We start from the raw sequence: 26,148 nt of genomic DNA, 5'->3' as shown, positions 1-26,148 counted from the left end.
GATAGGGGGCGCGCCCAGTAGGGGTGGGCGCGCCCCCCACCCTCCTGGCCATGGTGTGGGCCCCCTGATGTATTTCTTCCGCTCAATAATTCTTATTAATTCCAAAAACATGTTTCGTGGAGTTTCAGGATTTTTGGAGCAGTGCAGAATCGGTTTCCAATGTTTGCTCATTTTCCAGCCAGAATTCCAGCTGCCAGCATTCCCCCTCTTCATGGTAAACCTTGTAAAATAAGGGAGAATAGCCACAAGTATTGAGATATAATGTGTAATAACAACCCATAATGCAATAAATATTGATATAAAAGCATGATGCAAAATGGACATATCAACTCCCCCAAGCTTAGAATTCGCTTGTCCTCAAGCGAAAACCGATATCGAAAAATATGTCCACATGTTTAGAGATAGAGGTGTCGATAAAAATAAAATACAGACATGAGGGCATCATGATCATTATTGTAACAACAACATATATAGATTTTATGATATGATTTCTTATACTCAAGTAACAATCAATTCACAATGTCAAGTATGGTTCAAAAACTTCATTGAGAACTAACAAACTATAATCTCAGTCATTAAAGCAATTGCGATTTATCATAACATCAGAAAGAGTCAACAATAGAGCCTTTTCAGCAAGTCCACATACTCAACTATCTTGTAGTCTTCTACAATTGCTAACACTCACGCAATACTTGTGGTTATGGAGTTTCAGCCGGACACTGAGAAAGATAGGGGCTTATTGTGTTGCCTCCCAACGTATTCACCTTTAGGTGATGTCAACAATAATAGCCTATGCTAACTTACATCCAGTTGGATATATATATCATGATCTTTCAAACACGAGGGGCTTGCCAAAGGATAAAATGAAAAAGGGAAAGGTGAAGGTCACCTTGACTCAAGCATAAAGTAAAAACATAAAGTAAAAGATAGGCCCTCCGCAGAGGGAAGCAAAGGTTGTCATGTGCGTTTAGGGTTGGATGCACAAAATCTTAATGCAAAAGAACGTCACTTTATATTGCCCCTTGTATGTGGACCTTTATTATGCAGTCCGTCACTTTTATTGCTTCCACAATAAGATTGTATAAAGCTTATTTTCTCTGCACTAATAAGTCATACATATTTAGATAGCAATTTTCATTGCCTGCAACATGACAACTTACTTGAAGGATCTTACTCAATCCATAGGTAGGTATGGTGGACTCTCATGGCAAAACTGAGTTTAAGGATATTTGAAAGCACAAGTAGTATCTCTACTTGGTGCAAGGAATTTTGGCTAGCATGAGGGGGAAAGGCAAGCTCAACATGTTTGGAAGGTCAATGACAATATACTTTAACTGAGATGTGAGAGAACATAAGCCATTACGTTATCTTCCTTGTCCAACGTCAACTCTTTTAGCATGTCATACTTAATGAGTGCTCCCAATCATAAAAGATGTCCAAGATAATATATTTGTATGTGAACCTCTCTTTCCTTATCACTTCCTATTAATTGCAACGATGACTAAAACTACGTTTATCAACTCTCAACAACTTTTATGCCTCATACTTTCTATGTGTGAAGTCATCACTAACCATAAGATCAATATGAACTCTTTTATTCTTTCTACTTTCTCAAGATCATAGCAAGATAGCAAAGACCTTGACTCAACACTAATCTTTATTATAGATAGCTCACGGACTCGACTACATAAAGAGATCACAAAGCAAAACTCAAAACTACTTGATAACAAAACTTCAGTCTACTAGATCAAGATACTACTAAAAGGATCGAACTAAATAAAAAGGTAAAGATAGGAGTGTGATGGTGATACGATATAGGGGCACCTCCCCCAAGCTTGGCAGTTGCTAAGGGGAGTGCCCATACCCATGTGATTATGTCCTCGGAGGTGATGGAGGTGGTGATGATGATGGTGGATAATCACACATCGAGCGTAAAAGCTCCTCCAACTTGCGGATAATGCCCTTGAGTCCGGCGATATGATCCTTCAACAAAATATTCTCCTACGTGAGATACATGTTCTGTATGCGAGCTAACTCAACCATCTTGAAAGCTTCAATCTCTATTGGAGTAAAGAGGTTAGGTAAAGGTTGAGGGATGTCTTTTTCTTTCACCACCGTAGCTTGGACCTCCACGACCTTCTTGATCCCTTCATCCTTGTTGATCTCCTCCGGTTCTTCCTTTTTCAGCTCTATCTTCAATAGCCAAGCATCCTTGTCTTCGTTGTTGCAGGAGGGTGGCGTCATAGTGCTCTAGATCTGCAACGGAAACAGCTCGAAACGAAAACAGAGGATATTTGCGTGATATGGTGGTCAAAACCTTCGGGAGTTTATATAATGAATTTTTACCGACCAAAATATGTATCGTGCAAGAAAACGGAGTCCGGGAGGCACACGAGGTGTCCACGAGACAGGGGGCACGCCATCCACTCTCGTGGGGGCCTCGTGTCCCTCTCAGACTACTTCTTTCTTCCTAAAATTCTTAAATATTCCAAAACTGATAAAAATTGCCATTGGAGTTGTTTTGGAGTCGGTTTACTTACCGTACCACATACATCTTCCTTTTTGGAGTCTGGAACATTCTGGAAAGTGTCCCTTATGTATTCCTCCGGGGTTACGGTTTCAATAATATTAGTTTCAACATTGATAGGATTACCTGAAATATAATGTTTAATTCTCTGACCGTTCACCACCCTCGGACTTGTGCCTTCGAAGTTGTTGATTTTTATGGCACCAGAATGATAGACCTCCTCGATAACGTAAGGACCTTCCCATTTAGAGATAAGTTTTCCTGCAAAAAATCTTAAAAGAGAGTTGAATAATAACACATAATCTCCTACGTTAAACTCATGATTTTGTATCCTTTTGTCATGCCAGCGTTTGACTTTTTCTTTGAATAGCTTAGCATTCTCATAGGCTTGGGTTCTCCATTCATCAAGTGAGCTAATATCAAACAACCTCTTCTCACCGGCAAGTTTGAAGTCATAGTTGAGCTCTTTAATAGCCCAATATGCTTTATGTTCAAGTTCAAGAGGTAAATGACATGCTTTTCCATAAACCATCTTATAAGGAGACATACCCATAGAATTTTTGTATGCAGTTCTATAGGCCCATAATGCATCATCAAGTTTTTTGGACCAATTCTTTCTAGATCTATTGACAGTCTTTTGCAAAATTAATTTGAGCTCTCTATTGCTCAACTCTACTTGACCACTAGACTGTGGATGATAAGGAGATGCGATTCTATGATTGACATCATACTTAGCAAGCATCTTACGGAAATCACCATGAATAAAATGTGAACCACCATCAGTCATAAGATATCTAGGGACTCCAAACCTTGGAAAAATAACTTCTTTAAGCATTTTAATAGAGTTGTTATGATTAGCACTACTAGTTGGAATAGATTCTACCCACTTAGTAATGTAATCAACAGCAACTAAAATATGTGTGTAACCATCAGAGGCAGGAAAAGGTCCCATATAATCAAAGCCCCAAACATCAAACGGTTCGATAACAAGAGAATAATTCATAGGTATTTCTTGACGTCTACTAATATTACCAATTCTTTGACATTCATCACAAGATAAGACAAACTTACGAGCATCTTTGAAGATAGTAGGCCAATAAAAACCAGATTGCAGTACCTTGTGTGCAGTTCTATCTCCAGCGTGGTGTCCTCCATAGGATTCAGAGTGACACTTGTGTAGGATCTGTTCCTGTTCATGCTCAGGCACACAACGTCTAATAACACCATCTACTCCTTCTTTATAAAGGTGTGGGTCATCCCAGAAGTAATGTCTTAAATCATAAAAGAACTTTTTCTTTTGCTGGTATGTGAAACTAGGAGGTATAAATTTAGCAACAATGTAATTAGCATAATCAGCATACCAGGGAGCAGTACGAGAAGCATTGATGACCGCTAATTGTTCATCAAGAAAGCTATCATCAATAGGCAGTGGGTCATCAAGAACATTCTCTAACCTAGATAAGTTGTCTGCAACGGGGTTCTCAGCTCCCTTTCTATCAATAATATGCAAATCAAATTCTTGGAGCAGGAGAAGCCATCTAATGAGTCTAGGGTTAGCGTCTTTATTTTCCATAAGATATTTAATAGCAGCATGATCAATGTGAATAGTAACTTTGGAATGAACAATATAAGGTCTAAACTTATCACATGCAAACACAACTGCTAAGAATTCTTTTTCAGTAGTACCATAATTTCTCTGGGCAGTATCAAGAGTCTTACTAGCATACTGGATAACATTCAATTTCTTATCAACTCTTTGCCCTAGAATAGCACCTACAGCATAGCATCACACATAATTTCAAAAGGTAAATTCCAATCAAGTGGCTGGACAATATGTGCAGTGATCAAAGCTTTCTTAAGTATTTCAAATGCTTCTACACAATCATCATCAAAGACAAAAGGAATATCTTTTTGCAATAAATTAGTCAGAGGCCTAGAGATTTTAGAAAAGTCCTTAATGAACCTCCTATAAAAACCGGCATGACCAAGGAAACTTCTTATACCTTCTATGTCCTTGGGACATGGCATCTTTTCAATAGCATCAACTTTAGCTTTATCAACTTCAATACCTCTCTCGGAGATCTTGTGTCCCAAAACAATGCCTTCATTCACCATAAAGTGGCACTTTTCCCAATTCAAGACAAGACTAGTGTCTTCGCATCTCTGCAAAACTCGATCAAGGTTGCTCAAACAATCATCAAAAGAGGATCCATAAACAGAGAAATCATCCATGAATACCTCACAAATCTTTTCACAAAAATCAGATAATATAGCCATCATGCATCTTTGAAAGGTAGCAGGTGCATTACATAAACCAAAATGCATACGTCTATAAGCAAAAGTACCGAAAGGGCAAGTAAAAGTAGTTTTAGATTGATCCCCCGCTGACACATGTATTTGAGAGAAGCCAGAATAACCATCTAGAAAGCAGAAATGTGTGTGTTTGGATAGTCTTTCTAGCATTTGATCAATAAAAGGTAAGGGGTAATGATCTTTCTTAGTAGCTTTATTTAATTTACGGAAATCAATTACCATCCTATAACCTGTAATAATTCTTTGCGGGATCAATTCATCTTTATCATTAGGAACGACAGTAATACCTCCCTTTTTAGGAACACAATGGACATGAATTACCCAATCACTGTCAGCAACGGGATAAATTATACCTGCCTCAAGGAGCTTTAGTATCTCCTTTCTTACCACTTCTTTCATCTTGGGATTCAATCATCGTTGAGGATCTCTAACTGGTTTGGCATCTTTCTCCACTGTAATTTTGTGTTGGCATAACGTGGGACTAATGCCCTTAAGATCATCCAGAGTATATACAATAGCAGCTCGGTGCTTCTTCAGAGTTTTCAATAATCTTTCTTCTTCTTGCTCTGAAAGGTTAGCACTAATAATAACATGATATATTTTCTTCTCATCAAGATATGCATACTTAAGATTATCAGGTAATGGTTTGAGTTCAAACACGGGATCGCCCTTGGGTGGAGGGGGATCCCCAAGAATTTCAGCCGGAAGGTTATGTTTCAGCATAGGTTCCTGTTTAAGGAACACTTCATCTATTTCCCTTCTTTCCTTCATAAACATTTCGTTTTCATGGTCTAGCAAATATTGTTCTAATGGATCAGTAGGAGGTACAAGAATGGAAGCAAGACCAATAATCTCATCCTTACTAGGTGATTCTCTATCACGAGGTTGTCTATGAAACTTAGCAAAATTAAACTCATGAGACATACCCTCTAAGCCAATTGTAATAGTATCCTTTTCACAATCAATCCTAGCCTTAACTGTGTTCAAGAAGGGTCTACCGAAAATAATGGGACAAAAATCATCTTGTGGGGAACCAAGAACAAGAAAATCAGCAGGGTATTTAACCTTCCCACACAAGACTTCAACATCTCTAACTATCCCAACTGGTTTAATGGTATCCCTATTAGCAAGCTTAATAGTAACATCAATGTCTTCTAATTCGATGGGTGCAATTTCGTGCATAATTTCTTTATATAAATCATAGGGTATTGCACTAGCACTAGCACCCATATCACATAAGCCATGATAACAATGATCTCCTATTTTAACAGAAATAACAGGCATGCCTACAACAGGTCTATGTATCTTAGTATCTGGTCTAGCAATATTAGCAGTCTCACCACAGAAATAAATAACATGCCCATCTAAATCATCATCCAAGAGATCTTTAATCATAGCAATACTAGGTTCAACTTTGATTTGCTCAGGAGGTGTATAAGTCCTAGTATTACTCTTACGAACAACAGTTGAAGTTTTAGCATGATCCTTTATCCTAACTGGAAAAGGAGGTTTCTCAACATAAGTAGTAGCAACAATAGGATCACTATAGGTGATAGTCTTTTCTTCAACTGTAATAGGTGCAACTACTTTCACTTCAACGGGAGGATTATATTTAAACCATTTCTCCTTAGGGAGATCAATGTGAGTAGCAAAAGATTCACAGAAAGAAGCTACTATCTTAGAGTCAAGTCCATATTTAGTGCTAAATCCGCGAAAAGCATCGGTATCCATAAAAGATTTAACACAATCGAACTTAGGTGTCACACCTGACTCCTTACCATCGTTGGAATCCCAATCTTCAGAGTTGCGTTTAATTCTTTCCAATAAGTCCCATTTGAGATCAATAGTCTTCAGCATATAAGAACCAGCACAGGAAGTATCGAGCAGGTTGCGAACATTGAGATAAAGACGAGCATAAATTTTTTGAATAATCATTTCCCGAGAGAGCTCATGATTGGGGCATGAATATAACATTGACTTAAGCCTCCCCCAAGCTTGAACGATTCTTTCTCCTTCGTGAGGCCATAAATTATATATGTAATTATGATCATGATGACAAGATGCATAGGATAAAACTTCTGGTGAAATTCCAACTTCAATCGTTTATAATTCCAAGATCTCATATCATCACATAGCCTATACCATGTCAATGCATCTCCCTTCAAAGATAAAGGGAAGACCTTTCTTTTGACAACATCATCGGGAATACCTGCGAGCTTAAATAATCCACAAACTTCATCCACAAAGATAAGGTGTAAATCGGGATGCAATGTTCCATCTCCTGTAAATGGATTAGCTAGCAGTTTCTCTATCATACCCGAAGGAATCTCAAATAAATATTTTCAGTAGGTTCAGTAGGTTGAGGAGCAACTCTTTGCTCTTCTGGTCGGGGTGAAGATACCCCGAACAAGCCCCTCAAAGGATTAGTTTCCATAGTGACAAGTAACAGAAAATTTAAGCACACTATATAAATGTTTCCTTACCAAGTTCCACTCACCAAAAGCGCTACACTCCCCGGCAACGGCGCCAGAAAAGAGTCTTGATGACCCACAAGTGTAGGGGATCTATCATAGTCCTTTCGATAAGTAAGAGTGTCGAACCCAACGAGGAGCAGAAGGAAATGATAAGCGGTTTTCAGTAAGGTTTTCTCTGCAAGCACTGAAATTGTAGGTAATAGATAGTTTTGTAATAAGATAAATTGTAACGAGTAACAAGCAATGAAAGTAAATAAAGTGTAGCAAGGTGCCCCGATCCTTTACATAGCAAAGGATAAGCCTGGACAATTTCTTATAATGAGGAAGGAGCTCCCGAGGACACATGAGAATTATCGTCAAGCTAGTTTTCATCACGTTCATATGATTCGTGTTCGGTACTTTGATAATTTGATATGTGGGTGGACCGGTGCTTGGGTACTGCCCTTACTTGGACAAGCATCCCACTTATGATTAACCACTATTGCAAGCGTCCGCAACTACAAAAGAAGTATTAAGGTAAACCTAACCACATCATTAAACATATGGATCCAAATCAGCCCCTAACGAAGCAACGCATAAACTAGGGTTTAAGCTTCTGTCACTCTAGCAACCCATCATCTACTTATTACTTCCCAACGCCTTCCTCTAGGCCCAAATAATGGTGAAGTGTCATGTAGTCAACATTCACATAACACCACTAGAGGAAAAGACAACATACATCTCATCAAAATATCGAACAACTACCAAATTCACATGACTACTAATAGCAAGACTTCACCCATGTCCTCAGGAACAAACGTAACTACTCACAAAGCATACTCATGTTCATGATCAGAGGAGTAATAATATGCATTAAGGATCTGAACATATGATCTTCCACCAAGTAAACCAATTAGCATCAACTACAAGGAGTAATCAACACTACTAGCAACTCACAGATACCAATTTGTGGTTTTGATACAAGATTGGATACAAGAGATGAACTAGGGTTTTGAGAGGAGATCGTGCTGGTGAAGATGTTGATGGAGATTGACCCCCTCCCGATGAGAGGATCGTTGGTGATGATGATGGTGATGATTTCCTTCTCTCAGAGGGAAGTGTCCCCGGCAGAACAGCTCTGCCGGAGCTCTAGATTGGTTCCGCCAAGTTTCCGCCTCGTGGCGGCGGAGTTTTGTCCCGTAAGCTTGCCCACTATTTTTTCCAGGGTAAAAGCCCTCATATAGCAGAAGATGGGCACCGGGGGGCCACCAGGGGGCCCAGGAGATAGGGGGTGCGCCCCCCACCCTCCTGACCAGGGTGTGGGCCCCCTGATGTATTTCTTCTGCCTAATAATTCTTATTAATTCCAAAAACATGTTTCGTGGAGTTTCAAGATTTTTGGAGTAGTGCAGAATAGGTTTCCAATGTTTGCTCCTTTTCCAGCCAGAATTCCAGCTGCCGGCATTCCCCTCTCTTCATGGTAAACCTTGTAAAATAAGGAAGAATAGCCATAAGTATTGAGATATAATGTGTAATAACAACCCATAATGCAATAAATATTGATATAAAAGCATGATGCAAAATGGACGTATCAACGTGCTACCCCACGACCACGGTCTTGCATGCACTCACATACACGCGGCCCCACTTGTCAGAGTTAACGGTCAAAGGCATTGACCCGACCGCAACATCCGTTGTAACCTGTTCTGAGGGTTTCGGGCAAGGGAGTGGGGAAAGGTGAGCAAAAGTTAACAGAGTTGGGATGAATGAGTAGAGCTAACGAACCAGGGGCACCGAAATAAAAAAAACCCTTCTTGAAAATGCTCGAGTTGAGATATGCCCACCGGCATACAATGAAGATATTCTTGAAGATCCCGCAAACTTTGAGGATCTATCAGAGCATCAGTACAACAAAACTGTCAGGGAAGGGGTAGGAGTCCCTGCTGTTCCGATGATTAACTATGTGGTAAAGTGTTCCCTTCTTTACTTTCCCGTTGACCGTATTACACATGTTTGAATGGCTAACGTGTTACTTTGTTCTCATCCGCAGTGCAACCAGATCAAGAAAGCAGCTGATGAAAGCCAGTCTATTCTGGAGAAGACACTGGTTGGAGAAGGCAACGATGATGATTCACTATGAGCATTCCTCAAAGTACATATCACACTTAGGTGTCCATGTCACATATGTTGCGGGGTTTGGTACCTTATACACGTGTTCATCTTACAGCGTCAGGCCAAGAAGTTAAGGCGGTTATCAAACCTTCTCGGTTGCCGTGACCAGAGTATGATGAATCATCTGCCTCTAGGTATAGTACACCATCAGACCCTTATCTCACCATTAGGGGACGATGTGAGTTCCTCATATGTTTATCAGGATGATGAGGGTGCGGTCACCCAAGAGGTATGACTAATCTTTTAGATGTAATTCTCACTTGATTACGATGCTGGTCTTTACCATATTGTTTGATTGTGTGATAGGGCCATGAACTTGATGATGACATGACTTTGGCGGACGCTCAAGTTCGGTCCACATACATGTTGAAGCCTAGGCAGCCCATACGCCGGTACACGCCCACCGACTTTGACAACAGAGGCAACCCAAAGGTGGTCGTAGGGAGCTCGCGAATGGTGAGCTTGGATGATGAGGCAGAGGAGGAAGAGGAGGCTCGTCCTGCTAGGAGGAAGAAGATAGCCACCACGCGTGGCACCAGGAACACGCGCAGAAGGCATTAGTCATCATCGTTTTAATTATGAAACTGAACTTGTCGCTGTTTCATTAGGTTGATGAACTTGTGAGGTTATGTGATATGTTGGTGAATTCTTAGTAGTGTGCTACTTGTGCTTGCGAACTTGTCATTTTGAATTGTCTTAAATGATGTAATGTTCAAGTTATTAATTGTGTTTGTTCGAATTTGTGTGAAGTTGAAGTTATTGTAAGTGCATAGATGTTCTAGCGAATTGAAATTGCTGCCAAAAGTGCTTCTATTTCTGCAGTTTACAGCACTACAACACCCACGAGCCAGGCGCTGCACTATACAATGCAGTGCCCAGCTGTCAGGCATCACACAGTATAGTGCAGCGCCCGTGGCCTGGGCGCTGCACATATGGACATGGCTGTCCAGGGGCAACAGAAGCTTTGCAGCAGCTATTTGTGTAAAAATCTGAAGTCATTGTGCAGCGCCTATGGTTCAGGCGCCACACTATACAGTGTGGCGCCTGACGCTTGGGCGCTGCACTGTGTAGTGCACACAAATAAAATCACAAGAAGGTCATGGTGCTTTATTGCCTCGAGCAAGGTCCTTTCCCTTCTTCTTCCTTCCTTCTTCTTCTTCTTCCTCCACCCACCACCCCGGCATCTCACCTCCTCCCTTCGTGTCCTCCACCCCCTTCATTGTTGCTTTGCTGGGTTGGGATGACGCCATACCTACAGAAATGGCAACATATTAGTTAGTCACATAATGTGAAATGACAATAACAACATAAATAACAACACAAACATTGAGCCAAAATAACAAGATAATAGTAAGTCACATAGGACAATGGTCCATTGAGCCAAGAAAACATTCCTCCACCACGGCCGCCGCCAAGGCCAAGATCACCACCACAGCCATAGCCACCACCACGGCCTCTACCACCATCACAGCCTAGACCACCACCACGACCTCTACCACCATCACCACGGCCAAGACCATCACCATGACCTCTCCCACCACCACCACGGCCAAGACCATCACCACGACCTCTCCCACCACCATGGCCAAGACCATCACCACGGCCTCTACCACCATCACAGCCTCTACCACCACCATGACCTCTTCTAAGACCTAGTTGACTCCCTCTTTGTTGCCTAGTTCCTCGTCGGCTTGATTGATTTGATTGTTTGGCACTTGGGCACTTGTTTGACTTGCTTGGCTACTCCTTGGTTGATTTTCTTGGCTACCATTTGCTTGGCTTGTGCTTGCATCATTTTTCTTTGATCTCTTTGTTGGTTTGGTACAAGTTCTTGTGCTGTGTCCCCCATCATTGCATTCCCCACAACGGGATTGCTCGCGAGGCTCTTGGAATTGGCCGGTGTCGGATTCTCGAACGCCACCATGGCCCCATCTGTCCATGTCACCTCTAAGACGCTTTGTCTTGTGTGTTCCCCGTCTAATGACCATCAATTCCGGATCTGGCCATAGTTGAACTCCATGATACTCCGGCCATTGTGATTGGTCCAAGTATGGCTCAAAACGGGAAGTCCATGTTTTCTTTACCGTCATGATTGAGAACTCGAACTCCTGCATGGTAAGAGGGTGATTGATGTCCACATTCCTAACATGCAAGTGATTGACTCCCACAAGATGAATGCTTTTCCTTATTCTCACCAGCAATCTGCTTATCCGTCTCCATTGAGTACTTTAAAAAGTACGCATTCATCTTGTCAAATGTGTATTGAACAATTGCCATCACGGGTAATGCACGTACACCCTTGAGTACCTTATTGAAGCATTCTGCCATGTTGCTTGTCATTTGACCGTACCTCCGGCCTTCCTCATCGAAAGCACATTCCCACTTATTCCTTTCCACAATGTTCCTATTGAGAAAGTCAAGACCACTGGGATCAAGTTTCTTGTGTGTGAGCAATGCATTGTACAAGTTGGCGAACCGCTTGTCAGAGAAAGCGAGACAACAATCTTGAAGATCATCGGCCAACTCCTTGATACCATATGCCCTATGAAAGTTAGTGATAACCCACAAGTATAGGGGATCAATTGTAGCCGCTTTCGATAAGTAAGAGTGTCGAACCCAACGAGGAGCTAAAGGTAGAACAAATATTCCCTCAAGTTCTATCGACCACGGATACAACTCTACGCACGCTTGACGTTCACTTTACCTAGAACAAGTATGAAACTAGAAGTACTTTGCAGGTGTGATAGGATAGGTTTGCAATATAATAAAAAGCACATAAATAAAAAGTAGGGGCTGTTTAGATGAAGACACAACTAAGTTAGTTTTAGTAGAGAGCTTTTTGTCACGAGAAAGTTATTCGTCCCTAGGCAATCGATAACTAGACCGGTAATCACCATTGTAATTTTATTTGAGGGAGAGGCATAAGCTAACATACTTTCTCTTCTTGGATCATATGCACTTATGATTGGAACTCTATCAAGCATCCACAACTACTAAAGATCATTAAGGTAAAACCCAACCATATCATTAAAGCATCAAGTCCTCTTGATCCCATACGCAACAACCCCCTTACTCGGGTTTATGCTTCTGTCACTCAAGCAACCCACTATAAGCGAATCATGAACGTATTGCAACACCCTACAGCAGGAATCCCTCACGCTTGCGCGACATGGAGAGCACCATATGACATCACCAATAATAAAACATGCAACTCAAACCAATCACGATCATCAATTAACCCATAGGACAAAACATATCTACTCAAACATCATAGGATAGTCATACATCATTGGGAAATAATATATAGTGTTGAGCACCATGTTTAAGTAGAGATTACAGCGGGTAAAAGAGGGGTTACACCGCTGCATAGAGGGGGAAGAGTTGGTGATGAGGGCAGCGAAGTTGTTGGTGTAGACCGCAGTGATGATGATGGCCCCGACGGCGTTCCGGCGCCACCGGAAGCAAGGGGGAGAGAGCCCCCCTTCTTCTTCTTCTTCTTCTTCTTCTTCTTCTTCCTTGACCTTCTCCCTAGATGGGATAAGGGTTTCTGGTCTGGTCCATGGACTCCATGGCTTGGGAGGGGCGAGAGCCCTCCGAGATTGGATCTGTCTCTCTGTCTCTCTCTGTTTCTGCGTTCCTCCCTGTTCCAGATTCTGGCCTTTCACCGTTTCTTATATTCCCAGAGATCCGTAACTCCGATTGGGCTGAAGTTTTAACACAATCTCTATCCGGATATTAGCTTTCTTGCGGCGAAAGAAGGGCACCAACCGCCTTACAGGGTGTCCACGAGGGTCAGGGGCGCCCCCTGCCTTGTGGGCCCCTCGAGCATCGTCTTGCGTTGATTCTTCTTCCCAAAAAATCATAAATATTCCAAAAAAATTCTCCATAAGTTTTTATCCCGTTTGGACTTTGTTTGATATGGGTTTTCTGCGAAACAAAAAACATGAAACAAACAGGAACTGGCACTGGGCACTGGATCAATATGTTAGTCCCAAAAATAGTATTAAAAGTTGCCAAAAGTATATGAAAGTTGTAGAATATTGGCACATAACAATCAAAAATTATAGATACGACGGAGACGTATTAGCATCCCCAAGCTTAATTCCTGCTCGTCCTCGAGTAGGTAAATGATAAAAAAAAGATATTTTTTGATGTGGAATGCTACCTAGCATAATCTTGATCATGTAATCTCATCATGTCATGAATATTAAGACACAAGTGATTCAAAGAAATAGTATATCATTTGACATTAAGGCAATAATACTTCAAGCATACTGAGGGAGTCCTGGACTAGGGGGTGTCCGGATAGCCGGACTATCATCATCGGCCGGACTCCAAGACTATGAAGATACAAGATTGAAGACTTCGTCCCGTGTCCGGATGGGACTTTCCTTGGCGTGGAAGGCAAGCTTGGCGATACGGATATGTAGATCTCCTACCATTGTAACCGACTCTGTGTAACCCTAGCCCTCTCCAATGTCTATATAAACCGGAGGGTTTTAGTCCGTAGGACACACAACCATTACAACAATCATACCATAGGCTAGCTTCTAGGGTTTAGCCTCCTTGATCTCGTGGTAGATCCACTCTTGTACTACCCATATCATCAATATCAATCAAGCAGGAGTAGGGTTTTAGCTCCACCGAGAGGGCCCGAACCTGGGTAAAAACATCGTGTCCCTTGTCTCCTGTTACCATTCGCCTAGACGCACAGTTCGGGACCCCCTACCCGAGATCCGCCGGTTTTGACACCGACACATACTAATAAAGCAATCATGTCTTTTCAAAATAACATGGCCAACTAAAGTTATCCCTACAAAATCATATGGTCTGGCTATGCTCCATCTTCACCACACAAAATATTCAAATCATGCACAACCCCGATGACAAGCCAAGCAATTGTTTCATACTTTTGACGTTGTCAAACTTTTTCAAATTTATCACGCAATACATGAGCGTGAGCCATGGACATAACACTATAGGTGGAATAGAATATGATGGTGGAGGTTGTAAGGGAATATTTATCCCCAAGGTGTTTTGGTGATTGATGACAATGCTTTTGCGGACTAATCGTGTGCGTTGAGATTTCCAGAGATTCATCCTTTGGCACGAGATGATTCCCTCCCCTCGGTGTTTTATTCAAGACGGTGGAGCACTTTCATTTCTCTGTTGGTGGACTAGTTGCGTAGGAGTCACCGTACTATCAAGAGGGGATCCGCTTTGGTAAGGCTAGGGTGGAATCAACACGTACACATCCTTATTGCACGCGCTGATCCTTCCCGCTTCAATGGAGCTCTCCTTCCCCTCTCTGTTTTCTCTGTCTGGTCCAAGCGGTAGTACCGCGGGCCACAACGGTAGTACCGCCGAAGCACAACAAGCGGTAGTACCGCTCCTTAGCAGTAGTACCGCTTGCTGTCTTCCGCCGTAGTACCGCTGAGGCTCCGGGCTACTATCGCCTTGACTCGAGGCCTCGTTTTCTCGTGTCGGGATCTGCAGCACTAGCTGCGGCAGTAGTGGCGGTAGTACCGCTCCCGAGCGGTAGTACTGCCCTTACCACCGCGGTAGTACCGCTCTGGGTCCAGGATCTTGATCCCCTCATGTGTGCGGCAGTACCGCTAGGTGGCACGGTAGTACCGCTAGCTCAGCGGTAGTACCGCCCACCCAAGCGGTAGTACCGCTCTCTGCGGGGCTGCTTGGTGGGTAATGGTTGGATTGTTCCCGCCACTATATAAAGGGGTCTTCTTCCCCAAAGTTGATCTACCTCTTCCCCAAAAAGCTCCATTGTTGCTCCAAGCTCCATTTTCGCCTGATCTCTCTCCCTAGCTAATCAAACTTGTTGATTTGCTCGGGATAGGTTGAGAAGGCCCCAATCTACAATTCCACCAAGAGAAATTTGATTCCCCCACTAATCCCTAGCGGATCTTGTTACTCTTGGGTGTTTGAGCACCCTAGACGGTTGAGGTCACCTCGGAGCCATAGTCCATTGTGGTGAAGCTTCGTGGTGTCGTTGGGAGCCTCCAATTAAGTTGTGGAGATAGCCCCAACCTTGTTTGTAAAGGTTCGGTCGCCGCCTTCAATGGCACCAATAGTGGAATCATGGCTTCTCGCATTGTGTGAGGGCGTGAGGAGAATACGGTGGCCCTAGTGGCTTCTTGGGGAGCATTGTGCCTCCACACCGCTCTAACGGAGACGTACTTCCCCTCAAAAGGAAGGAACTTCGGTAACACATCCTCGTCTCCATCGGCTCCACTCTTGGTTATCTCGTGCCTCTACTTGTGCAAGCTTCTTGTGTTGTATCCCTTGCTTTCTTGTGCACTTATTGTTGTTGCATCATATAGGTTGTTCACCTAGTTGCATATTTAGACAACCTACTTTGATGCGAAGTTTAATTTGGTAAAGAAAAGCTAAAAACTGTTAGTTGCCTATTCAGCCCCCTAGTCAACTATATCGATCCTTTCAATTGGGATCAGAGCCTTGTCTATTTATTAAGGACTTTGCCGTCCGAAGAGTATGGTTGACACCGTAGACGGTGTGGAGGAGCATTTCAGTGTGAATCCGACCTCGTCTACGGGTGATGGGGAAACCTCGGTGTCCCATGAGGAATTCAATGTGGCCTTGGACACATTGAAAACCTCCATGACAACCTAGGTTGAAAGCATGTTTAATAAATTCTTAGAAGGACTTAAACTATCTACCTCGCCGTTGAAAGTGGGTGATCCCACGGACAAGGTGACGGATGCTAACTCCGACAAGGGGGAAGCTAATAGTGAGAAGGGTCCTTCTACTAGTGGTAGAAATGGCACCGACATCTTTGCCCATGTGGAACCTCCAACTTATGGAGGACCGATTCCCTCTACTCATTTAAATCATGCCGGCCCTCCTCCTAAGATTGTGAAAAATGAGGATTTTGACTCTTGGGTGTATCGCTTCAAGCGTCATTTAAATCATGTGAATACTAATATTTGGAGAATCGTTGAAGAACGTTTCTATCTACATGACCGAAGCAACTTCACCCCTAGAGAAGCAGTGGATAATCAATTCAATGAGAATGCTCTCTTCATCATCCAAGATGCTATCCTCCCCGAAGATCTCCCTCATCTCCGACCCCATGCCATGGCCAAAGACGCATGGCAATGCATTGTGTCTCTCTATCGGGGAAGCGCGAGCATTCAATACTCCAACTATGAAGTGGTGCAAGATGAAGCCGATGAGTTTGCAATGAAAGAAGATGAAGAACCTCGTGAGCTCTTTCGGAGAGTAACCAAACTCGCGGTCTCACTCCGAGATCAAGGGAGCAAGGACACGGATGACAATTGGATCAAGCGCAAGTTCCTCAAGGCAATGATGCCCTACAACAAGGCCATGTCCTCCGTCATTCGTCAAAGACCGGACTTCCACTCCATGACCTCAAGTGAAGTGTTGGATGCGTTCGTTGCAATGAGCATCTTGGACAAGACCGCCGATAATGCGGTGCTCCGCTCTCAAAGGGCAAAGAAGCCCAACCTTGCCTTGAAGGCAAAGGTTATTGTGGAAGAAGAGGAAGAAGAGGAAGATGAGGAGAGCAACCCCGAAGATACAAAATATGATTATCATGAGCACATGGCTCTTTCTTCAAGGCAATTTTGGAGCAAGAAGAACTCAAGGCCCAATTTCAACAAGAACAACTCAAGTGGCTTCAAGGGCAAGCAACGAGTAAGAACTTGCTACAACTGTGGGAATGTGAGCCATTTCGTTGCGGATTGTCCTTACAAGAAGCGGGAAGACAATGGTGGCAAGATCATCCGAAAAGACAAAGCCAAGTCCTTCCCCAACAAGAAAAACTTCACCAAGAAGACTCCTTCTCGAGGGTTGGTGGTTCAAGAAGAATACCGTGAGGATGACGATGATGATGAAGATAGTGAAGCAATAGCCATGGCATCCGTTGCCATTGCCACAACTCCCTGGATGTCTCTCTTCGATTCGCCCAACGAGAACATCACCGCCAAGTGCGTCATGGCTAAAGCCACCAGCAAGGTAACTCCCAACATCAAAACCACCATCATTACTAATCCCTCTTTGATGGATGGCATTGATGAAAGTGAGGGGTCTAATGAGGAAGTAAATGAATTTGAGTCTTTTATGAGTAAGCTCAAGGGAAAATCCAAGAAGCACTTTGTTACTCTCTTGGAACAACTTGGTGAAGCCAATGACATGATCGAGGCTCACGAAGAAACCATATCTAAGATGGAAGGTCATAGTCGTGACTATGCCGATGAGATATCGGATCTCTCTAATGCTCTTGAGGAAGTGCGTGGGCGTTGTTTGGGTCTTGAGGAGTCACACGATGATGACCATGCCAAGTTAAAGAAAGATCTTGATCATGCTCTTGTTGTGTCTCATGTGCTAACTTCTGAGAAGGCTAAACTTGGGGTTGATCATGCTAGACTCAAGGAGGAGTTTGATGTACTTGACAAGGCCCTTAAGGTCTTGAAGGGTGCTCATGCAAACCTCAAGGACTCTCATGCTCAACTCCAAGTTAAGCTAACCAAGGAAAAGGCCACCTTTCCTCATATGGTATTAATTGATAATGCATATGCCACTAACCCGTGTTGTGAGCATGTGCATCTTGTGGAGGAGAATGCCAAATTGAAGGATCAACTTGAGAAAGGCCTTGTGACATGCATTCAAGGTGAGAAGAACCTCAACGACCTTTTGAGCAATCAAAAGGAAGTTGTGGCCAAGGAGGGAATTGGGTTTGCACCCAAGTACAAGAACAAGAAGAAGAACGACAAGACAAAACGACCTCCTCCTCTCAAGAAAACCTTTGTGAAAGAGGGAGAGGGTGATCCTAAGGAGAAGAAGAAAAATGTGAAGGGTGTTGATGTCAAAAAGGGCAAAACCACCTCCTCCAACAAAGCCATCGACTTTAACCCTTCTTATGTGTTGTGCCGTGCTAGTGATGGGCATGTTTATGCTAAATTTGTTGGTTCTCCTTATGAGTACATTGAATGGTCTATTTGGGTTCCTAAGACCCTTGTTACTAACATCAAAGGACCCATTACTAAATGGGTACCTAAAACCAAGCATTGATCTCTTGTAAGTGTTTGCTTCCGGTGGGGGATCATGGTTGCTCGATAGTGGAGCAAGAAATCATATGCCCGGGAGCAAGGACTTGTGTGTGGACGTGCAAAAGATCCCATCTATGCCCACCATTGTCGAGTGGGGTGATGTCTCATCTTCTAAGGTATTGGGTCTTGGCAAGGTTGTCATTTCTCATGATCTAACGATCGAGAAAGTCAAGCTTGTTGAGTCCCTTGCATACAATTTACTTTCCGTTCGTCAACTTGCACTCATGGGCTTTGCCACTTTCTTTGATATTGATACCGTGGCCCTCTTGTGGAGCAAGACTCTTAAAGTAGCATTTGTTGGGCATGTCGATAACGGTCTCTATGTGATTAACTTTTCGGAGCGACCCACTAAGACCGCAACATGCCTAATGGCTAAAGTTGATGTGGGATGGCTTTGGCATCCCCGTTTAGCCGACATCAATATGAGATCTTTGCAAAGTCTTCTCAAGGGGTGCCATGTCTGTGGACTAACAAATGTTAGTTTTTCCAAAGATCGTGCTTCCAGTGCGTGTATCGAAGGAAAGCTTCATGAGAAGGCTCACCCTCCCACGACTATCATCTACTCGAAGAGACCCTTGGAGCTCCTTCACATGGACCTCTTTGGGCCTCCATCCTATGATAGTCTTGGGGGTAGAAATTATTGCTTGGTGATTGTGGATGATTATTCAAGATACACTTGGGTATATTTCTTCAAGAGGAATAGTGAAACTCAACAAACCGTCATCGACTTTGCAAATGAAGCTCAACGTCAACATGATGCAAAGACCTTGACAATAAGAAGTGACAACGTCACCGAGTTCAAGAACTACACCTTGGATGAGTTTCTTAGTGATGAGGGGATCAAGCATCAATATGCTGCACCCTATACCCCTCAACAAAATGGTGTCGCTGAGAGGAAGAACCGGACGTTGATGGATGCGGCAAGGACCATGATGGCGGAGTTCAAGTCTCCATACAACTTTTGGGCTGAAGCCATCAACACAGCATGTCATGCATCAAATCGGCTCTCTCTCTGCAAAGGCTTGAACAAGACTCCGTATGAAATACTTACCGGTAACAATCCCAACCTCAAGTACTTCCGGGTGTTCGGGTGTAAGTGTTTCATTCTCAAGAAAGGTGTTCGTTTGTCTAAATTTGAGGCTAGAGCTTATGAGGGCATATTTGTTGGCTATACTACAAACTCTCATGCTTACCGTGTCCTCAACAAGTCCACCAGACTCATTGAGGAGACGTGTAACATGGAATTTGACGAAAATAACGGCTCCCAAGTGGAGCAAAGTGGTACTTGTGATGTAGGTGATGAAATTCCTCCCCAAGCCATAAGAAGAATGGGTGTGGGTCATATCCTACCCGTTGATGAACCCCTTGTGGCCGAAGGAGAAGGACAATGCTCCACTCAAGTGGAGCCATCACCAACCCAAGACCCACACGCTTCTGAAGAACAAAGTGAAGGCCCTCAACCTCGTGAACAAGACCAAGGGCAAGATCAACCTCAAAATGGTGGTGAACCACCAAATGATGCCCAAGGTCAAGTTCTCCCCCTCGACCAAGTTCAAGATCAAGAGCAAGCTCAAGATCTAGAACGAGTTCAAGACGGCGCTCAAGATAATCAAGTTAATCCTCCTCCCTCCACATCCGAGGAGGAATTAGAGCGTCATGCCGTGAAGATTGCTTCCAAGCTCACCACCCAAGGTCATCTCATGGAGAACGTGGTTGGAAGCCTAAGAAAGGGGGTAAGCACTCATAGACAATTAGCAAACTATTGTGAACATCACGCATTTTTCTCTTGTGTTGAACCCCAAAAGGTCTATGAGGCGCTCGAAGATTCGGATTGTCTCAATGCCATGCATGAAGAACTCAACAACTTTGAGTACAACAAGGTGTGGAGATTGGTGCCAAGACCGTTGGGGAACCACAATGTCATTGGAACCAAGTGGATTTTCAAGAACAAGCAAGATGCTCATGGGAACATCATTCGCAACAAGGCAAGATTGGTAGCACAAGGCTACTCCCAAGTCGAGGGTATCGACTACGGTGAAACCTTTGCTCCCGTTGCTCGCCTTGAATCCATTCGTTTGTTGATTGCTTATGCTTCCCATCACAACTTTAAGTTACAACAAATGGATGTGAAAAGTGCTTTTCTTAATGGTCCTATTAATGAGTTGGTTTATGTCAAGCAACCCCCCGGGTTCGAGGACCCCTACTTCCCGGATCATGTGTATCAACTCGATAAGGCACTCTATGGCCTTAAACAAGCCCCACGTGTGTGGTATGACCACCTTACCGAGTTGTTACAAGATCGTGGATTTGAGGTTGGGCAAATCGATCCCACTCTTTTTACTAAGAAGGTCAAAGGGGAGTTGTTTGTATGCCAACTATATGTTGATGATATTATCTTTGGTTCCCCTAACAAAGCTTTCAATGAGGAATTTGCCGCTCTCATGACCCCTAAGTTCAAGATGTCTTTGATGGGAGAGTTGAAGTTCTTCCTTGGTTTTGATATCAAACAAAGAAGAGAAGGTACCTTCATCAACCAAGCCAAATACACTCAAGACATGCTAAAAAGATTCAAGCTAAGTGATGTCAAGCCGGCTTCTACTCCAATGCCTACCAAGTGCCAACTTGACATTGATCCCAATGGTAAAGCGGTGGATCAAAAGGTATATCGCTCCATGATTGGCTCCTTGCTTTACCTTTGTGCATCTAGACCGGATATCATGTTGAGTGTGGGAATATGTGCACGGTTTCAAGACGCACTGAAGGAAAGCCACTATGTGGCGGTCAAGAGAATCTTTCGATATTTGGCTCATACCCCAAACTTTGGCTTATGGTACCCAAGAGGAGCAAACTTCAAGCTTGAAGGATATACGGATTCCGATTGGGCGGGAGACAAAGTGGATAGGAAGTCCACTTCCGGAGGGTGCCAATTTCTTGGTTGCTCTTTGGTGAGTTGGTCTTCCAAGAAGCAAAGTTGTGTGTCTCTCTCGTCCACCGAAGCGGAATATGTGGTGGCCCGTAGTTATTGTGCACAACTCTTATGGATGAGGCAAACTTTAAAGGAGCACGGTGTCATTTGTGACAAAGTTCCTCTTTGGTGTGATAATGAAAGTGCCATCAAGATTTCTCTCAACCGGTTGCAACATTTCAAGACGAAGCATATTGAGATTCGGTATCACTTCATCTGGGATCACATTAGGCGAGGGGAGATCGAGCTCAAGTATGTCAACACTAATGATAACCTTGCATATATTTTCACGAAGCCTTTGGACGAAGCAAGATTTAGCGAGTTAAGGCATGAGCTTAATATCATTGATTCGAGCAATGTTTCTTGAACCCATGCACATCCCACCACATTGAACATGTTGTCTAGTTTAGGTGTAGGCATGGACATAGGGGGAGTGTTGTTCTCTCAATGAACTCTCCCTCCCCCCATTATGCATAAATTGATCAAGTCTTTCACTTTAACCATCTTCGATGGTACTTGTGCTTCAAGGACGAGTTTTGGTCATGGGCCCAAGGTTAAAATCTTCGCAACGCCATACCTCTTGACTCAAACATAGGTGACCTCGGCCACCGCCCTCTCTTGAAGAGGTGTGTCTTGGCCCCTTGCTAGTGTGTTTGTTGCCTAGTCGTTTTGTCGTTGGTTTTTCTCTCTTTTTGATCTTAGTCGTTTTGTCTAGTTGCCGTGGCATGCTGGGTGGTACTACCGCTGGTGGTGCACGGTACTACCGCTTATAACGGTACTACCGCCCACCAGCGCGGTACTATCGCTGCGGGGCGGTATCAGGGGGTTATATCGGGGCAGGGGGAGGTTTCTTCTCCCCTATACCCATTCACTTCGCCCCGTCGCTCCTCTTAGTCTCTCCAACAACTTCTCGCCATGGGAGGGCTCCGGCGGATCTTCTTCTCCAGGGCGTCCCTCTCCATTTCCTTCGGTGGAGTCGGTCCCCACCTCATCCTCTTGCCATGGATGTCGGTATTGCCCCCGTTCCCTCTCTCTTTTTGTCTAGATTTCAGATCTAGCGTATTAGGGGCAATAGTGGTTGCATCTCTAGATCTTTGGCTAAATCTAGGCTTGAGTACGGTGAAGAAGGCAACTAGATGATTTGGATTAGCGCTTGGTAGGAGTAATTTTGAATTTGGTAGGCCGGTAGTGCCGGATCTGACCACGGCAGTAGGAAACCGCTGTTTCCCCGCTTCGAGCGGTACTACCGCTCTCATTGGAGCGGTACTACCGCTTGGAGCGGTACTGCCGCCTCCAGGTCGCAGTACTACCGCTGCCTGCCAAGTTCCATCATGTTCCTACCATTCAGTGATCCTTTTTGTTGTGTTTGGTGGCTTATGCTCGTTCCTTCTGGTTGTTTTGCATGTTCTTGTGTTTGGTTCCAGGTGATGAACATCCTCAGCATCAAGCTCGCCGTGTCAACCCCGGTCATGCCACGTCGAAGTGCTACCGCACATCTGAGTCAGCAGGAGGTTCCTCTAGTGCTCCACCTCCACCTCAACTCCAGAAGAAGTCTGTCATCAAGACAAAGCCAAAGGGCAAAACTATGCCTCAAATGAATGCCAAGGAGTTCTGGACAAGGCTTCACCGCAACCCCTATGTGGAAGACCAAGAACCCACTTTGGTCAACCGTCCGTTCTGGAACCGCTTTCAGTTTGCCATTTTCTTTGATGTACTCAAGGCCAAGAAGAATCTCTATGTGGATGTGCGCTCCATTGACACGGACTATATGGAGAAGGATCCTGAGTACTTTGGTGAAGCTCTTCAGATATGCTCTTAGCTGAACATTCTCAGAATCATGTAGTTCAACAAGGACTATGATGCAGATATAGTGGCTCAATTCTATGCCACTGTCCATCTAGGGACTGATGAGGACAGGACTCTTACTTGGATGACCAATGTCAAGTTGCTTTCTATCAAGTGGAAGGCATTCATGGAGTTACTTGGGGTGGAAGATCACGGGCTTGAGACTCCTGTCGGCTTTCGCCCTCACAGTAATTCAACCTCCACTCACAAGCAAGCCCTCTGGCCCTACTGCACTCAGAAGATCAACCCTGACACTAAGAAGGTAACATATGAGCTGCCTGCCTTTCTGGACATTCTTCAACGTGTCTTCCAAGAGACTCTCTTCCCTCGTATAGGGAATCTGGATATGGTTCACTCCTATCTCGTGGACATCTTCTCTTCTGCCAGCATGAGAAGGAAGCATACACTAGTGAGTCCCTGGACATTTCTCATGTTATGTGGTATGAGCTCTTATCTGCTATCTCTGAGCGCAAGTGCCCGATCTATGGTCCATTCATCATGTTGCTTATTGAGAAGGCCTGGGATAAGGTCTATCCAAAGGTTATGCTAGAGTCCGAGGAAGAAGGATAACTGGGGCACCCAGGTCCCTAGATCTGGGGCTACATCTTCTGTTGCTGCCATGGAGACCGAGGAGGAGGCTGATGCTAATGACGATGATGACTACGAGCCTTCTGGGGCAGAGCCCTCTTGGGCAAAGAAGCTCAAGCTCAAGGTGAAGAAGTTGTTCTGCATGGAGTCTCACGGTCAGTACATGACTCATGTGGCTGAGAAGAAGGCCAGGGGACGTCACAAGGAGCTCATGTGTCAGTTGGGTGCCACCGTTTACAGTGGATCTGAGGACCAGCTTACTGAGGAGGAGGAGTGGTTTCAGCAGCATTGCCCGTGGACAGATTCTGATGCCGAGCAGTTCCCGACCGACAACGGCGGTGCAAACGATCCCGCTGGGATATGATATTCGAGACCCTCGCGTGCTATCACCTGGAGCCGTAGCAACACTCCCTCCCTTTTTGGTGTCTCGATGGCAAAGGGTGAGAGAGTTTAGGGATTTGTTTCATTATCGTTGTCTGTTTTGCGAGTGTGTCTTCTTTGTGGTGTGTTTTCTCGCCGTTTGCTTTGCTTGGTTTTGTGCCAGTGAGACCTAAGTTCCATACATATGGTGTGAGACATATGCTACCTTATCTTTATATTATCATTATCTATGTCTATCTAGTCCTTCGATATCTTATGAGTTGCATGCTTATCTTGTTATATACTTTGCTCTCATATATCTTGCTTAGGTTGTTGGTCTCTAAAATGTAGGGGGAGCGTTGATCCTAGTATGTGTGCCATGCTGTACAAAGCACTTATCTAGATAGCACAGATCTATGGGGAGCCCATCTACATTTTAGAGTTGTGGGGTTTGCGCATGTCATATGTCTTTTCCCGTTTGTGCAAATCCCGTATTGTCATCAATCCACCAAAAAGGGGGAGATTGTAAGGGCATATTTATCCCCAATGTGTTTTGGTGATTGATGACAATGTTTTTGCGGACTAATCGTGTGCGTTGAGATTGTCAGAGATTCATCCTTTTGGCACGATGACAGTGTCCTGGACTAGGGGGTACTCACCACGTCATCTCCCGATCAGTTGGATTGGGTCGAGGACCCCATGGCCGTATACTCATGGGCTAGTTCAAACAGTTGTTGCATACAAGGAAGAGTCCACAAGACTTGATGATCAAGACAAGGACTCCTCCCCCACCAGCGTATTCGGCTAGGACTCTTGTTACCCTAGGCCTATGGTACATTATATAAACCGAGGCTAGGCTAGTCGATAGAGGATTATGACATTACTCATCATACCTCTAGGGTTTAGACCACAACATATGATCTCGAGGTAGATCAACTCTTGTAATCCCTATACTCATTATAGTCAATCAAGCAGCATGTAGGGTATTATCTCATCAAGAGAGCCCGAAGCTGGGTAAAATCTCGTGTTCATGTTACCATTGATCCTAAGACGGACAGCTCGGGACCCCGTACCCGAGATCCACCGGTTTTGACACCGACATTGGTGCTTTCATTGAGAGTTCCGCTGTGTGATCGGCGAAAGGATCAATGGCTCGACTGCAGGTCAACTTTAACGTCGGTTTCTTCGTCACCAGCTCGACTGGTCACCTTGGCTTGACCGAGGACTGCGCCCTACCTCCGATCGTCATGTTCGGATGAGGGCCTTCATCAACATCAACTCCGGTCTCTATCAAGATCATGGAGGAGTCATCCATGGAGCTCGGGGGCTCAACATCAACACTGCCCTCGGGCGACCGTGCTGTTTTTCTGGACAGCAAACTCGTATCTGCCGCCACCGCCTCCTTGAGTGTCACCTAAACGATCACTTCGGTGGAATTATGCGGAATAATGTCTACAACAAGATGCAAAAATTTCATCGAGTTCCGATGGAGGAATCTCCGGCAATCTTCGATATATCGGAGCCCTATTGAATCTGGACGAGAATCCGGACAAGTTTGGAGCAGGGTGTCCCGCATCTATATCGTATGTCCTTTGGAAGATCCAACTGTTGACTGGCTGCGGAATTCCCATATCTACCACCTGCCAAAAATTCAGCTCGATCCGACCGTCCAAACTCCGGGAACCTTCCGATTAGTGCATCACTTTTTGGATCTGTTTTCTGCGCGAGAACAAATCCGACCCAAGTTCATCTTCTTTACGAACGGGATTTCGGACATCCTTTTTGAAGGACGTTTTCGTATGGGGTATTGTGTTTTATT

This window comes from Triticum dicoccoides, chromosome 6B (assembly GCF_002162155.2).
Source record: "Triticum dicoccoides isolate Atlit2015 ecotype Zavitan chromosome 6B, WEW_v2.0, whole genome shotgun sequence".
NCBI classification, from domain to species: Eukaryota; Viridiplantae; Streptophyta; class Magnoliopsida; order Poales; family Poaceae; genus Triticum; species Triticum dicoccoides.
Note: the sequence above shows the minus strand (reverse complement) of the source record.